Source organism: Pleurodeles waltl, chromosome 2_2, assembly GCF_031143425.1.
Source record: "Pleurodeles waltl isolate 20211129_DDA chromosome 2_2, aPleWal1.hap1.20221129, whole genome shotgun sequence".
NCBI lineage: Eukaryota > Metazoa > Chordata > Amphibia > Caudata > Salamandridae > Pleurodeles > Pleurodeles waltl.
In genome coordinates this window covers 1,098,548,370-1,098,563,261 of record NC_090439.1, presented here as the reverse complement: position 1 = coordinate 1,098,563,261, position 14,892 = coordinate 1,098,548,370, and the positions used below count along the sequence as shown (strand labels likewise).

Sequence of the window (14,892 nt, the reverse complement as noted above, 5' to 3'; positions counted from 1 at the left end):
AAGGAATGAGGTTATATGGTTTTAAGCCAAATATGATTTGTTAGTGAAGGTTTGTGCATGCTGATGTTTGCAGCAGTTTTTGGGGAGGAGGCATTAATTAATTCACTGCATTTATTCTGGAAGGACATTGCCCCCACTGGCACCAGCACAACCCACTGGGCATGTTACCATTGTCAATATGTAAAAGGCACTTTAAGGAGTGTGTGCATCAAAGGTGAAACTCATATTGCACACCTCCATTGGTGATGCAGGGGTGTTGCTTATGGACTGTAGCACTTTCAAGTGGAGGGAAATTAGTTCTGCTGAGCCGCAGGAGCTCTTAAGTTTTTGTGTGGCTGAGCTTGAATATATATGGTATTCTGGTTTATCTGTGGCTATTTAAAATATTTTCATTAAAACTTGCATTACACTTTGAGCATGCATCTATGTACTCATATTTATAGAGAGTGAACTAGCTAGTAAGCAGTGGAGCTCTATACATTGCCAGTGGGGTTGGAAGATGAGCTATAATATTGCATACAAATGGGGATTAGTCAAATACATTTCATGCATTACGTTCAACATTTATAGACTTAGAGAAATTAGGTGAATTGACCAGATTCATGTGATTTTGAAAAAAGCAGCAAGGCCATGATTCAAACCTGGATCCCCAGGTTGTTAAGTGAGCAGCCCTAGCAAAATCTCATCCCCAAAAGCTGAGCAGCCAACATAATTGATTGTACCAAGTTGTCTAAACACCCACCTCTCGTATACTGTTGCAGAATGTGCAAAGTTCAGTGGCGGCTCCTCTGCTTGGGTGGAGGAGCGTCACCCCACACCAGTAGCAGAAGCTGAAAACCTTTCCCAAGAAAGGGACAATAAACTATGGCCCTGATTTATAATTTTTGGTGCAAAACTGCAGTGCACCATTTCAGGGCCCCCAATGGCACTTAAAAAACACCTCAGACAACCATTCCTTCTTCCTCCACACTCAAACCCTTTTACCATGACCGTCTCTGTGTGTCTAAGAAATCTTTCTTCTCGGAGTTGAATCGTTTCTCTACTCGTCTCCCACTCCATGTGACCATCAAACGCTCTGTGTCCCTCCCGAAGTCCAGCCCTTCCACCTCCAAAACATCCCCTGCCCTCCCTGCAAGTACCAATGCCCCTCTCCCTGTCTAGAAGTCAACCTCTCTGAAGAGTTTGCAGCCCTTCCCTAAGCCTTGACCTAAGCCCCCCTCCCAAACCCAAACCCAAAGATCCCTCTCCCAACCCTGAACCCAAGCTTCCCTTCCACCCCCACCCCCAATCCCTGAGATGCCTACCCGCCCCCTTGATGCCCCTATCTGTGGAGGTTACATGGCAGTCAGGAGTCAAGCTGGGGCACTTACAAGTGCCACAGGTGCATTTTGCACATATCTGTTTGGACTCTCCTATGGCTTTTATTTTTTTACATATTTATATATGTATTTTTATTTAATTATTTATATATATCTGGGCCAACCATTTGTTGGTTTGAAGGTTACATCTTTGTCCTGATTTTATTTTCCTAGGGTTGTTTTGGACGTGGCTGCTTTTGTTTCTGTATGAGTAAATTTTGTGTGAGTGGTGGTTGTGCTACCAGTTGTGTGTGTGAGAGTGTGTTTGGAGATTGGTATGTCAGATCAGTGGTGATGCGTGTTTGAGGGGTATGTCGTACGCCTCGTTGTTAGAATGTGTGATTGTGTGTGTTCATCTTCTGGTGTTGTTAAGTTGTGTTGTTTGTATGATTTGTCAAGTGGATATGTGCATTGTGGGTGCTTAACAGTACTTTTGTGGTGTTGCAGTTCTGGTGTAGTTGTGCCGTTTGGTGGTATTGTAAGTTGTTGTGAGTGACTGTGACAGTGCTGTCTATCTGGGAGTTGGTGTGTGTTCTAGCTGTGTGTGCGTGTGTGTGTGGTAGTGGTAGAGTGTGTACTATGTATGCACATGTGTATTTGGCTGTGTGTGTTTGTTTGTCAATGTGAGGTTACGTGTGTGTGTTTTGCCCTCGCCACCCGTTCCCGATGTGTATGTTGTGTGTGCATAGGTACTTTGGCTTTTTGAAACATTGACAGGTAAGTGTGTGTGTACTTATGATTGCTGTTGTTGTCGCTGGTTCCGGAGTCGTTGAGCAAGGAAGAGCAGCAGGAAGATGTGTAGTTCTGGTTCTGTTGGAAAATGGGTTATTGGTAAGGGCAGGCAGGTACCTACACTTACCAATAGGCCACTAACCTCCACTTAGGTCCAGTTAGGTCTCAGAAAATTAAACCCAGCTCAACCCTTGGTAGCTTGGCAACGAGCGTCAAGGCTTAACTTAGGAGACAGAGTGTAAAGCATTCAAATATCACAAAACAGTAATTAATTAAAACACAGGAAACAGTTTAAAAAATAGCACCTAGAAACAAAAAGCGTCAATCAGGTCATCTGGTTGCACCTCGACCGGGGCAAAGTCAAAGTTTAAGGCCGACCGCGATGGAGCCCTGCTCGGCTACAGGCCGCTTGAGGCCTCGGTTAAAAGTTTACCTTCACACTTAGGGCCAGATGAAGGAAGCAGTTTGCATGGTGCAAACTGCAAAAATCGCAGTTTGTGCCATGCAAAAGCCTTCTGTGATGCACATTCACAATTTGCGAGTCAGTACTGACTCGCAAATTGTGAATGCGACTCGCAAATAGGAAGGGGTGTTCCCTTCCTATTTGCGAATCGCATCGCAATTCAGAATGGCTTTGTGACCGCGAATGCAGTCGCAAAGCAATTCGCAGTTACCACCAGTGTCACACTGGTGGTAACTCATTCGCAAAAGGGAAGGGATCCCCATAGAACCCCTTCCCTACACTGAAAAAACAAAACCAATTGGTTTCGTAATTTTTTTTTTTTTTGCAACTCATTTTCCTTTAAGGAAAACGGGCTGCAAAATAAATTTAAAAAACTGCTTTATTGAAAAAGCAGTCACAGACATGGAGGTCTGCTGACTTCAGTAGGCCACCATTCCTGTGAGTGCAGGGACTCGCTATGGGGTCGAAAAATGCGACCCACCTCATTAATATTAATGAGGTGGGTCTTTGCGACCCCATAGCGAGTCGCAAACAGTGTCTGAGACACCGTTCTGCATCCAAATTTCCGATTCGGAAATTTAGAGTCGCACCGACTCGCAATTTCCGAATTGCAAATTCGGACCTTGCTACATCTGGCCCTTAGTCTCTTTTTCGAAGATTTTCTTCAGCGGGACGAACCTGCCAGTCCAATCCGACCTCCTGGAGCCCTTCTCCGGATACGCGTCGCAAGAATCCTCGGTGGAGATTTTTACCTTCGGACTTCGACCGGGTTAAACCTGGATCTTGATCCAACGTCCCTGGAGCCCTCCTCGGATATGCTGGCTGGGAGGTCCCAGTCAACTTTTTACCTTCGGACTTAGGTGGTCATTCCGACCTAGGCGGGCGGCGGTTGCCGCCCGCCCGTCGGAAGCCGCCTGAATACCGCCCCGCGGTCAATAGACCGCGAGGGGTATTCTGACTTTCCCGCTGGGCCGGCGGGCGATCTGATTCAGATCGCCCGCCGGCCCAGCGGGAAAGCGCCTTCCACAAGGAAGCCGGCTCGGAATCGAGCCGGCGGAGTGGAAGGCGTGCGACGGGTGCAGCAGCACCCGTCGCGCTTTTCAGTGTCTGCATCGCAGACACTGAAAAGCCTAGTTGGGCCCTGTTAGGGGGCCCCTGCAGTGCCCATGCCATGGCATGGGCACTGCAGGGGCCCCCAGGGGCCCCAAGACGCCCGTTCCCGCCGGCCAGGTTCTGGCGGTAAGAACCGCCAGAGCCAGGCCGGCGGGAAGGGGGTCGGAATCCCCATGGCGGCGAAGCATGCTGCGCCGCCATGGAGGATTCCCCAGGGCAGCGGGAAACTGGCGGGAGACCGCCAGTTTTCCCTGTCTGACCGCGGCGTTAGCGCCGCGGTCAGAATGCCCTTAGGGGCACCGCCGGCCTGTCGGCGGTGCTCCCGCGCCCGTTGGCCCTGGCGGATTGTATCCGCCAGGGTCAGAATGAGGGCCTTAGTCTCTTTCTCTGAGATTTTCGAACCAGCAAATCAGGCCGGGTCGCGATTGAGGCAAGCCGGCTAGAGTTGCCGCGGCGGGTCGGACCCTCTATGGAGCTTTTTTTCAAAAGTTCTCCAAACGTCTCCAAACTTCTGGGGCTTCTCCCAGATATCCTTCTAAGGTTCTTTTGAGGTCCACAGCTCACCCCAAGGGTCCAGAAGTTCTGAGATGGTCCTTGAGGGTGCGGATTACAACTCCCAGAATGCACCTGGCGTAAACTCCTTTTTGGCCACTGGACAGTGGTCAGCTGGTCGCTTTCTTCAGGAGTTGGTGCAGGGGACTCTGGTTAGCAATTTTTCACCTGTAGCAAATAGGGAGTCCCTCCTTGAACCAGTTGAAGCCAGGCAAAGTCCTTCTTGTGGTGAAGCCCAGGTGTGCAGCTGGTGCAGTCCTTTTGAGTGCAGGTTCCAGGTGCAGGCCAGGGGTCAAGCAGGGCAGTCCTTCTTCTTCTGTAGTTCTTCCTTGTTGGATGTCGTAGGGAACTGAGGTGTGGGTGCAGGTCTGCCAGTTTTATCCTTGCTCCTGAGTGAAAAGCAAGGGGGTCCTGGTTCTCCAATCAGGTGCAGGGTCATTCCCCCTGTGATGACCACTTCCTGGGAAGTGTGGCAAAAAGCAATCCCAGGAGGCAACATTCTTCAAAAATCCATCATGGCTGAATCTGATTTTTGGAGGTTACATCTGGCTGAGCCCACCCACTGGTGTGGCTAAAAATCAAAAACACACCCCTCTCCTGCCCTCTTTTAATCTAATCAAGGGGGCACTAGGTGTCTGGGGTTGCAGGATGTGGGGGTGTTGCTGGTTGCTCCAAATGTCCTTCTCTGCCTTTGAAGACCAGTTTGGCAGCCCTCCCCCTTCCTGCCTCACCATCTGATGAGGGTAGATTCCCTCCCACAGGCACATTCCTTTGTGTGAAGCCAGGCCACTTCACACCTCATCAAGGCAGCCTGGCCAGGCTGCTAGATGCTGGCCAATCAGAGCACAGCAGCAAAAGCAATGAGGGCTGAAATTGGCAACTTTTCAGGTAAAGTTAAAAACTCTTCACCTGAACAAGTTATATTAAATCCAACAACTGGAAGTTGTGGGATTTACTAGAACAATTAATTTGATACCAAACTCTTGATATCCATCATTTAAGGGGACTTTAAAAATTAAAATAAAGTCTCCCCATTCTAGTCTATGGAGGCCATTCACTACAATGAGGGAAAAACGAATTTGGCTGTTTTTCATCACCAGGGCTTATAAAACTATTTTTATAAGGTCCCTGCTTATAGTTACATGGCACCTAGCCCTAGGGGCACATAGGGCACACCTTAGGGGTGACTTATATATAAAAATAAGGTAGTTTAAGACTTTGGAACTACTTTTAATTCCAAAGTCGAATTTGCATATAACTTTAATTTAAAAGCAGCCAGCAAGGCAGGCCTGCCTTTAAAATGGCACTGGGCACCTCAGCAGTGCACCTATGGGTGTACTACCTATGCTGTGGTCCCTAAACCTACATGCCCGACCATATACTAGGGACTTATAGGCAGGTTGACTTAGCCAATTATAATTAGCCTAATTTGCATATTGATTTTACACAGAGCACAGGCCCTGGGACTGGTTAGCAGTTCCCAGGGCACCATCAGAGTCAGGAAAACACCAGCAAAAAGTGAAAAATGGGGGCAAAAAGTTAGGGGGCCTCTGCAATCAGCCCTGTTTTCTTACAGGTTCCATGGCAGCTTCAGACAGGTGTGGCTTCCTGAAGGTGAGTGTCTCCTTTTAAATTGTTGGTTTCTGCCAGGGTTTCCGTAGTTGTGCTACTGCAGTGGAAACCTTAGTAGTGAGCAGCCTCATGATATATCCGATATGTCATGATATTCTGTTGGGAATACTGCCATGGTCATAATTTGGCAGTCTTTTCCGCCAGCATGTTGGCGGTACAACTGCCACCGCCAACTTGGCGGTCCTGAGACCACCAAACTACTAATGACCCCCATGGTGTTGTAGCACATTGTCATTTACAGTCAGCACATCTTCTATTGAAGTGGCCACAAATTTCGCACTGACATGCAATTTGACTGATAAAGCTATATGGCCTACAAATGATAGTATTTGGAAATCAGTTTTCTGGAAATATTTATCATTTGCACATCACCTAGTGAAGTGTACTGATTAGTTTTGTCCCTACGAAATCTGTGTTTCCATCACACTTCTGAATTACACAAAAATGTGCTTTCTTAATTGCTGATATATTTTGAAATATTTCTACTGTTCATTTACAAGGTATTTAAATGTTGTGTTAGAAAAAAGCATCCTACCGCTTTTGATTTCACAAGGGTTGTCAGACAGTTCAGCTTTACAAAATCCTTCAACTTTGCAGTCATAGAAAGAAAAGTAAACACTAATCTCAAGGACAAAATAAATAGAAATTTGTAAGAAGAAATAAACTGTCTTGGAACACACAGAAAATGTGACAAGATAAAAAACAGAATCTAATATGTTTTTATTGCTCATTTACTTTCTAAATGAACAGAAACCCAGTTCTTTGGCAGCTTAAGCTCTTTTGTAGTATGGTTGGTTTTATGCGTTAGCTTTGGGCATTAGGCCTTTGTGCATTTTGCCCTGGATGTATTTTATTTCATTTGCTAGTAGCCTAGAGCCTCTGTGCACTTTGCTCTGCGTGCTTTTATTTTTTCTAAGTACTGTTATTTTCAGATAGCCAGTTCTACGGTGTTGTTTTTTATTCATATCACACTGTTTTGCATACTTCAGCACTGATGTTCTTCATAACACACTCACTCTGTGCTTCAGTCAAGGATATGGTCTGGTACATTGCCGATAGACGTGGTTGAAGTTTAGACTTGGTATTTCTGCGTATTTGGTGATCACTTTGACATATAGGTTATAAAATAACTTCTCTGTCCCAATACAAGGCAGAGGGAGATTCCTACCAGGGAACCACAACTAGATGCTGATGCCTCGTTGCAGATGCTGAACCAAGATCACAGGCCTTTGCTCAGGTATGAAGACTAATGTCTCCTCAGTGATACCGATAGGCAAGTTAGACACTTAACATGCTGTGCTCTAAATAAATTAAGCAGAGGGAGAGTAGAAATTCTAATGCACAATGATTGCTTTATTTTTATGTTTTACTCTCCTGGTAACTATCTCAATCCTACTGTGTTGTATGGTTCTGGTTATCGCGGCTCATGCCTTATTCTCTAAAATACAGTCGTTTTATTAAAGCATTATATAAAACTTATACTGTCTTTGTCATTTGTATATGAGATCATATTGTAAATGAGAGAGTTTGTCTGGATCTGAGTGACCACGACTTCCCTGAGAAGTTCCAAAGATGTCATGCGCTCGGCTGCCCAATCATCTCTTCCCCTTGGGAGAAATGAGGCACTGCTAGTTAGCCGGAGCAAAACCGGATTTAGGGCGACATATTTCTTTACACGTGGGTCAGACTCAGTCCCCCACACCGTTATAGATCCTGCCGCCTAGAAATCCAGTAGTCTCATTTCAGATAATGAGAGCCCACGCGACACTTTCACCAGATGGGACCACTAGGCCCTAATAATAGCTCGAGCTGATAAAATCTGACTTGTCATAGCAAGCAGACCAGTAGATTTTTTTAGACCTGACTAGGCAAGTAAAATTAACTCATGATATATTTATCTTGTTACAAAGATTATTGCTATTATTATTATTATTTGTTATATTAATTGTTTTGGGGAAACTTTCTCATTGAGATTTGCTGAAATACTACTTCAACTAGCAAATCTGCCAATCTTTTCTTAGTGAAATGTCCACCAATCTTTATTTGACCCCCCTTAAAGGATAGCTTGTATCAATAATGGAACTTTACTATTCATAATAGCTTTAATTAATTTCTAATTTTGGGATTGATTTAGAGATTAGTGGAGAGGTACTGTTAGAAATGGGGTCTTTGGTTTGCAGTCAGGTTACCCCCTGACCAAGCAAGAACACTCACACACAATCCAAATTATTCTGTGCCCACCCTCTGGTAGCTTGGCACTGAGCAGTCAGGCTTAACTTAGAAGGCAATGTGTAAAGTATTTGTGCAATAAATCATACAATAACACCATATAGCACCACAAACATACACCACACAGTGTTTAGAAAATTATATAATATTTATCTGGATATTTGCAGGTCAAAACAATCAAAGATGCAATAAGTAAATGTGGAGATATCACTGAAAAGTGATATAAAGGTGGTCATTACAACCCTGGCGGACGGTGTTAAAGCAGTGGTAAGACCGCCAACAGGCCGGCGGTAAAAAATTTGGAATTACGACCGTGGCGGAAACCACCAACAAAGGCAGCCACTTTAACACTCCGACCGCCACGGTGGTACAAACAAACAGCGCGGCGGTCACCACCAACAGACAGGCGTAAGCCAATGTACCGCCCACACTATTATGACAGGCCAATCCACCACATTTTCCGGGGCGGATTCACCGCGGATAAAAACACGGCGGAAACAGGAATTTCGAAGGGAAAACGCTCACCTCTACACACTCCACGAGGAAGGAGGACACCATGGACCCGGAACTCAAAATCCTACCTGCGACAGTCTTCCTGCTCCTGTACCAGGAGCACGAATGCCGGCGGCGAAGACCACGGTGAGTACTGCACCTACGACACAGGGGAGGGTGGAGGCAAAAAACAGGGGGACACACACGCAACACCCCCGCCCCTACCCTCACCCACTACAACACACACACTAATACATATCGTTACATTATAGTTACACCCCTCAACGCCCCCCCGGAAGAATGCAAAGACAAAAGGAAATGAGTGTAACCATTGTAATCTATTATAATGCAGTACGCAAAAATATACATATATCCATTATTAAAAAAATATACACCAAGAATAGTAGTCCAGGTATTGCACCATTCATAGTCCGTGGACCACTGGGCCCAAAATGCATGGGCGAGGCCCACACTTGATACCAGATCAAAACAGAGAGAACACTGCAGGGGCATCAGATAGAAATACAACGGGCACCTCAGGGGGAAGGGGAGGGGGGCACCTCAGCCGGATGAGTGCACGACGCCAGATCCACGAAGGGGCTCCATGCCCATTGATGTATCCTGGGGAGTGCAAAGCCACAGTTTCTCAAGTCTCTCCAGTGGGTAATTTGCCCACTGCATTATCCTGGGGAGTGCAAAGCCACAGTCTCTCAAGTCTCTACAGTGGGTGGTTTGCCCACTGCTGCATCCTGGGGAGTGCAAGCCACAAAGTGGATAACAGTCTCCACTGGTTCTGGAGGGGAACTGGTGCCCAGAGTGCTTCATCCTGTGAAGGACAGAGGTAGTGGATGCATGTCTCCACTGGTTCTGGAGGGGGACTGGTGCCCACAGTGCCTCATTCTCTGAAGGACAGAGGTAGTGGATGACAGTCTCCACTGGTTCTGGAGGGGGACTGGTGCCCAGAGTGCTTCATCCAGTGATGGACAGAGGTAATGGATGCATGTCTCCACTGGTTCTGGAGGGGGACTGGTGCCCAGAGTGCTTCATCCTGTGAAGGACAGAGGTAGTGGATGGATCTCTCCACTGATTCTGGAGGGGGACCGGTGCCCAGAGTGCATCACTCACGCTGTGACGGTCCCAGTTGTGTCAGTGCCCCTGGTGCTCATGGGCTAGCAGTGCTTGATTTGGCGGTGCCCTGTTCAGCGGTGCTTCAGATGGCGGTGCCCTGTTCAGAGATGCTTGAGTTGGCGGTGCCCTGTTCAGAGATGCTTGAGTTGGCGGTGCCCTGTTCAGCGGTGCTTGATTTGGCGGTGCCCTGTTCAGCGCTGCTTGATTTGGGGGTGCCCTGTTCAGTGGTGCTTGAGTTGGCGGTGCCCTGTTCAGCGCTGCTTGATTTGGTGGTGCCCTGTTCAGCTGTGCTTGATTTGGCATGCCCTGTTCAGCGGTGCTTGAGTTGGCGGTGCCCTGTTCAGCGGTGCTTGATTTGGCGGTGCCCTGTTCAGCGGTGCTTGAGCTGGCGGTGCCCTGTTCAGCGGTGCTTGATTTGGCGGTGCCCTGTTCAGCGGTGCTTGAGTTGGCGGTGCCCTGTTCAGCGGTGCTTGAGTTGGCGGTCCTTCATGGCCCAGCGGTGCTTGTGCTGGCGGTCCTTCATGGCCCAGCGGTGCTTGTGCTGGCGGTCCTTCGTGGCCCAGCAGTGCTTGTGCTGGCGGTCCTTCATGGCCCAGCGGTGCTTGTGCTGGCAGTCCTTCATGGCCCAGCTGGGCTAGGGCTGGGGGTCCTTAATGGCCCAGCTGGGCTGTGGCTGGCGGGGCCCTCCTGGGCAGCTGAGCTGTGGCTGGCGGGGCACTCCTGGGCAGCTGGGCTGTGGCTGACAGGGCCCTCCTGGGCAGCTGGGCTGTGGCTGGCGGGGCCCTCCTGGGCAGCTGGGCTGTGGCTGGTGGGGCCCTCCTGGGCAGCGGGGATGGGGCTGGCAGGGCCCTCCTGGGCAGCGGGGATGAGGCTGGCAGGGCACTCCTGGGCAGCTGGGCTCGCAGTGGCCTCCTGGGCAGCGGGGATGGGGCTGGCGGGGCCCTCTTGGGCAGCGGGGATGATGGCGGTCTTCTCCGCCGTGCTGCTTTTCCCAGACTTGCCGGGTTTCTTGTGGCCCTTCCCCACCTTGGGAGGTGTCACAGCTGAGTCCACACTCCCACGGGACCTCTGGGAGCGGCTTGGGTGGCTGGAGTCTTCCCCCTCTCCCGCCGGGCACTGGCCAACTTCTGGTGTTTCACGGGGGGGGGGACAGTCTGTGCTGTGGCTCCGTGCCACACTGACTGTCCTGGTGGCCGGTGCACTCCACATACCTGTGACTACAGGCACCACTGGTCCCGGAGATGTTGTGGCTGAGGTGCTAGTTCAGGACCTATGAGATGGACGGGCGGGGAGGTGTGGGAAAAAGGTCAGGAAAAGTTTTTTTGGACACACTGGGATGTGTAGCTGGTGGGGGTTTGGGAGTGGAGGAAGAGGTGGTAGTAGTAGGAGGTGTACGTTTCGTGACTTTGGGTGCAGGTGCATGCGCTGGAGGCTGTCGTGAGGTGGATGGCTGTTGGGTGGGTGTGTGCCTGCGTTTGTGTATCTTGGGAGGGGGCATCACAGACACACTGGGAGAGGACACAGGGGAAGTGTGAATGTTAGTGGGGGTGGTGACTGCATGTGAGCGGGGTGTGCTGGTGGGTGTGCTGGTGGGTGTGCTGGTGAGGGACATAATGGCTGTAGAGGTAGTGCATGCAGGTGTGTGTGTAGACGAGACTGGTAGGGAGAGGAGGAGGAGGGGGCACAGTGGAGGCAGTGGATGTTGGTGTGTCTGCATGTGTGTGATGCTTGCGTGAGTGCCTGTGGGATGTGTGGTGCTTATGTTTGCCTGAGCTTCCCTTGTGTGGTGAGGTGTGTGCAGCCTGGTCTGATGGTGTGCTTTGGATAGTCAGAGGTACAGGGGATTGGGTGTGGGTGGAGGAAGTTGGAGGGGGGAGGCTAGACACAGGGACAATGGCTGCCATCAGTGCTGAGGCCAGAGTTTGAAAGGCTTGGTGAAGGGCCGCCTGACCAGAATGAATGCCCTCCAGGAATGCATTAGTTTGTTGCAACTGCCTTCCTACACCCTGGATGGCATTCAAAATGGTAGACTGTTCAACAGTGAGGGACCTGAGGAGGTCAATGGCCTCCTCGCTGAGGGCAGCAGGGGTGACTGGGGCAGGGCCTGAGGTGCCTGGGGAGAAGGTGATGCCCACCCTCCTGGGTGAGTGGGCATGGGGCGAAGGCTGAGGGGCTGCTGGGAGGGTGGTGCTGGTAGGGGGGGGTGGCGGCTGTAACTGTAGATGCGGGGGGCACAGATGTTGCCGCCACCACAAGGGAGCTCCCATCAGAGGACGAGTCCGTGTCACTGGTGTCAGCTCCTGTCCCCGCCGTGGAGCTCCCCTCGCCCTCCGTCCCACTGGTGAATTCTGAGTCCGTAGTGTGGCCCTCCATGGCCTTGTGGGATGCAGCTCCCTCGTGCTCCGGTGCCACTGCTCCTCCGCCTGATGATGCTAATGCGTACAAGAACAGGCAGACCACAAAAAGGGGGGGGAACAGAAGAAAGAAATGTTGAGTGCATGGATTACCGCTACCGTTGGTGGTCAAGACAGACACAGAAGCCCCCTGCACTACTCCGCGCTCTTGGGCTCTACAGTGCAATTGCTGGGGAATGGCCTACAAGGCTATGGACGACATCAGCACACATAGGTGACACAGGGGCATGAATTGCTGTACTTGGCACTCTACAGAGGTGGGGTGGGGGGCCGCAGGGCCATGCCTTACGGAGGGGCCTAGCCTGCGGAACTCGCCCTGGCCTAGGGACAGCCTTCCTACCCCACCCAGACGACTCCACTGCACGCAAAGTCAGCTGAATGAGAGTGTACTCACCCCCTTGTGTCTGCTGTGATGCCCTTAAGCGCCCATCCAACTCCGGGTAGGCCACCGCCAGGATCCTGAACATCAGGGGGGTCATGGTTCGACGGGCACCCCTCCCACGTTGGGAGGCCATCCCCAGCTGAGCCTCTGACGTCTTCTTGCTCCAGCGGCGAATGTCCTCTCTTCTTTTCCGGCAGTGGGTGCTCCGTCTGTGGTAGACACCCAGGGTCCGGGCATCCTTGGCGATGGCACGCCAAATATCTTTCTTCTGGTGGGCGATGACCTACATGTAATGTACAGGGGAAGAAGAGAAGTCATTACCAACTGCACCGTCAAAGTGAGTGGCCCCCATCCCTACTGTTGCCATGTGGCACATGCACCCACCGTCTTTCATGCACACAGAACTTTGCCCCCTTCCTTCTTACATCAAGCCCTCTCCACACAGGCATAGCCCATACAACATGCTCACTGTGTACTTACCTGTTTGTCTGGAGGACCGTAGAGTAGCGTGTACTGGGGGAGGACCCCATCGACGAGCTTCTCCAACTCCTCCGATGTGAAGGCAGGGGCCCTTTCCACAGATGCACAAGCCATTGTCTCTTCCAGACCGAGGTCACAGCAGCACTTGCAGTGTAGGTCCTTTCCTGTCGAAGATCAGGTATCGAGTGATTAAACAGATAAATAATGGCAGTCACGTCCACGGTGGTGCGTACCATCATCGCCGGCGTACATCGCCATTGGCTCCTGGGACCCATAGAGTCCAATGTTAACCAATGCAGCATTGCGCCGCGGTCTCCGACCACCTACCACGACGGTGTACAACGCCAGCGCAGTTACCTTACATCCCATTGTCCCACTTTAGAGGTCAGGCAGCCGCCATTTCAGGGGCCCACATGGCCTAATTTCCAACTGCGTCACAAATACCTAGGCCTAGTCTCAACACACATACAGGCCACATTTTGTGTATGATTGGTGTTCTGGGTAAACTGTGGGTATGTATCTCTGAGTTGTTTGACTCTGTGCTCGCTGTTGTCCTTCATAGGAACTGTCCGCTGGGACATGTGAGGAGATTGCGGAATCCTCCGGTGTACCGACCGCTGGTAGACCTGTCGACAATGGAGGAAAGACATTTGATAATCACCTACAGATCTGACCGTGCCACAATTCAGGAACTGTGTACCCAGTTGGAGCCAGACCTGATGTCAGCAATCGCCATCCGACAGGAATCCCCCCTCAAGTGCAGGTGCTATCAGTGCTCCATTTCCTTGTAAGTGGGTCTTTTTAAACAACTGTGGCCGTGGCATCAGGGAAGTCCCAGCCTATGTTTTCCAACGTATTGTCCAGTTTTGTCTGTCCTGCTGAAACACATGCGGAGCTACATCGTTTTCCCTCAGGTGGAGGATTTGCCTACAGTGAAAGGTGACTTCTATGCCCTTGGACATATCCCCAACATCATAGGTGCCATTGATGGTACCCATGTGGCTTTGGTCCCCCCCTACAGGAGTGAACAGGTGTACAGAAACCGGAAGAGTTATCATTCAATGAATGTACAGATGGTATGTTTGGCAGACCAGTACATCTCCCATGTGAATGCCATGTTCCCTGGCTCAGTGCATGACGCCTACATCCTGCAGAATAGCAGCATCCCTTATGTGATGGGTCAACTCCAGAGGCACTGTGTGTGACTATTAGGTGAGCCCCTGGAAGCAAGGCAGTGGGAATGGTTGTCTGGGGTTATCCCTAAGAGTTAGTGTGTGTCTAACAGTTATCCCTCGCCATTTGCAGGTGACTCTGGGTACCCCAACCTGTCATGGCTACTGACCCCAGTGAGGAATCCCAGGACCAGGGCAGAGGAAGGCTACAATGAGGCCCATGGGCAGACTAGGAGCGTGATCGAGCGGAACTTCGGCCTCCTGAAGGCCAGGTTAAGGTGCCTGCATATGACAGGTGGATCCCTATTCTACAAAGAAGGTGTGCCAGATCATCGTGGCCTGCTGTATGCTTCACAACTTGGCTTTGCGACGACAGGTGCCTTTTCTGCAGGAGGATGGTCCAGATGGCAGTGTTGTGGCAGCTGTGCAGCCTGTGGACAGTGATGAGGAGGAAGCAGAGGAAGAAGACATGCAGAACAGGGACTCAGTGATCCTGCAATATTTCCAGTGAAACACAGGTGAGAATAAATTTTTGCCTACTACATGTACTTTTAGCCTACTACCTCTATCCTGTCTGTCGTTTTCACCCAGTGTATGGTCACTGAGTTGTCACTTTCCCTTACAGTTTCACAGATGTGGGTCCCAACATGTGTCATCAGCTTAGATTCATCATGGACTAGAGCTGTGTGACATAGGTATGTTGACATTACTATTTCAAGAACATTTTGTCACTGTAATTGCAAAT

General features: G+C 50.2%; 1 long non-coding RNA gene across 1 annotated transcript in view; it reads left to right on the top strand.

Annotated features, from left to right (window-relative positions):
- Nucleotides 1-14,892, top strand: part of LOC138274682 (uncharacterized) — a 42,348-nt gene that overhangs the window by 894 nt on the left and 26,562 nt on the right. The window lies entirely within an intron of this gene.